A 2,853-nucleotide genomic window follows, 5' to 3' on the forward strand; every position below is an offset into this window, starting at 1 on the left:
CTTATTTCTATAGTAGATTGATCTCACATAGAGTCACTGACTGTTCTTTCTTTGGACCAACAAATGAAACCAGAGGTCTGCGGCATCAGCCAATAAAATGGCATCTAGAATTGTAGAGCTGCAGAATATAGAATGATGCAGCCTGATAAAATGGATGATTGCTTCTAAGGAACATCAGATGAGGTCATTTAGGGAGAAACTTACAGCCAACTGATGGAACAAGACCAAGAAATGTTTTTGTACTTAAAAGAATATTAGAAATTTGAGAAAAATGGTGAATTTGACATTTTTCCTAAATCACAAAATTATGAATGATTCAAGAACAAATTTGTTGGAATGAATGCTTCTTGCATGAGGCCAATTATTATGGAAGCAAATCGTTACCGTATTTCAAATGAAAAAGCATTTTCAGAAATGCTTTTTCATTTGAAGAATGTGGCGGCATTACTTTACTCATAAATGAAATTAGTACTCAATCATCCTATTTGCATTTTCTTCTTTAAGGCTGCACCATTTACGCAATAATCAAAGAGAAAACACAGCAGACATTGCTTTGTCGTTTTCATGGTCTGCCAGCAAAGCAATGTCCATAACTCAAAAATGAAAAAACATTCTGAGCGGCGGGCGCAGCAGAGTGACGTCAGCAGCCGCTATTCCTTAGGTCCTTGCTGACCGGGCTACCCATTTTGTTCGGTAGGGGGCGCTGTGCACGTCTGCATTGCATTACATTGTAAACATGCAGAAACTGGGTGAATAGCCGGGTCTGACTATCGGGACATACTGAACGACCACAATGACCAAAACAGTGGCAGAGCTAATGAGGAAGGCCGCTGCTGCTTTATGCTACGTTCACACCGGACGCAGCAAAAGCAGCAAAATCGCGTCTGCTGCTTCATTGTTGCTGCTTGTACCAGTTAGTTCTGACGCGCGGCTGAAGCAGCTTTGCTGCTCTGGCTGCGCGGTGCAAAAGTGTGTCTGACGCGCGTTGGGCGGAGCTACTCTATCCTTTCTCTGCCTTGCAGCTATATTTGCTGTGATCAGTGGGAATAAAGTAGTTTTAATATGTTTTTAAGTGAGAAAATCCACCTGAAAACTTAACCAATGCAGTCAGTTCATCCAGATTATCATCCTGCCTTCCAATATTATTTCTGTCGGAGCCGCTCAGACCCCCACATACCAGCGGTGCGCTGGTATGTGGGGGTCCCTTCAACAGCAGCCTCTGGCCGGGTCGCCTCTTCGCGGTTCACCGCGGCGGCTGGTAGGTGTTTTTCATCTAAATAATCCAAACTGCAGGCAGCAGGATAATAAAAGCAAACATATTCTGCCAGCAGATTTCAGCATTTTAAGTTAATTTATGTGTCAATAAACTGTTTCAGAGGAGTGATCATAGCGCTGTGTCTCTCTCTCTGCCAGCTCCCAGATCAGCTCCTCTGATTGGTTGATGCGGCGCGTCGAGCAGCAGCAGCGCGTTTGCGGCGACGCGCTGCTTCAGCTGCTTTAGCTGCTCAGACGCGCTGCGCCTGCTGCTCAAAATGCGCTGCGGGACCTTTTGCTGCGCCTTGACGTGCGTCAACCATTGACTTTGCATGTAAACTCGCTGCTTCTGCCGTGCCTGCTGCGTCCGATGTGAACGCAGCATTAGAGCAGGTGCCTGCTTCTAACAGACCTGTGGCAACGCCGACTGCTCCTCAGTTTCCCGCCGGCACGCTTACAATGTAATGCGATGCAGACATTTCAGACATTTGAAATGAGATCAGAGACTCCAGCAACATAAGGGATTGGGATGTTTTTGCGTTTGATTTTCTCACCGCCCAGGTCTTTGGGATTTCCTTGCTGATTTGATAGACGCCCAGTTTGGGTATCCACAGGTTTGGAGAGAATCTTTGATGTGTTTCTGTTCTTTGTGCTTCCCATCTGTTTTAGTAGGGACATGTTCTGCCCGGTGTTGTAAGGTTCTGATGACTGAGAGTTTGTGTTCCAGTGGGTGGTGTGAGTCAAAAATGAAGATATTGGTCTGTGTGAGTAGGTCTCCTAAACACTCCAGTGTTTAGCTTCCATCTCCTTCCATGCTCACCAATCACACAAAGGGCTCCAACAATCCAGTAGAACAAACGGTGGCTATCTGATTAGCATCTGACTTGATTAATTACTCTATTAATTCACCTGGCCGATTCTGCGTGGTTTCTCATTACCTCTCACCTAATTCACCTGCTCCTGCCTCTATTTAAGCTGTTTTCATGCATTATTCTTGTTCCGTCGTGCCAGTGGTGAGAGGCTTTTTAGTGTTTTACCTGATTACCTGATCCTGACCTGTTCTGCCTCTCGACCACTGAGCCTGCCTGTTCCATTTCTGATCTGTTTGACTGACCTGTCTTCAGACTCCTGCTTGTTCTCCGGGGCTGCAGCATCTGGTTGGCAGCCCACCGGCTGGGCATGGACTGAACTAGTAAACTGGGTTACTGACTCACTCGTTCATAATCGTCCTCCGTCAGATTGTCGTGGTCACTAACCTGTGTTTCTCTCTTCCAGTTTCCTGACTCAGACGCCCTGGCCAGTGCTACTACAAACCTCCAGTTTTAAATAAATCATTTTGAGAAATCTCACTGTCTCTCTAGTTTTGAATAGCTTTCTAGTAAAAAGATAGTTATTTTGAATAGTTTTCTAGGTGTCTGTTTTCTAGTAAACAGACCTCCCCCCCCGTATTTGATATTTATTATTTGATATTTGTGCACTGTTTTTGCACAACGTCACTATTACTTTTTTTGGATCTATAGTTGTACATATGCATATATGTAGCCAGTGGTAATTGGAGCACTGGGGGCTGTGACCCCCAAACTGGGAGAGTGGCTACAG

Source organism: Cyprinodon variegatus, unplaced genomic scaffold (genome assembly GCF_000732505.1).
Source record: "Cyprinodon variegatus isolate N-32 unplaced genomic scaffold, C_variegatus-1.0 Scaffold823, whole genome shotgun sequence".
NCBI lineage: Eukaryota > Metazoa > Chordata > Actinopteri > Cyprinodontiformes > Cyprinodontidae > Cyprinodon > Cyprinodon variegatus.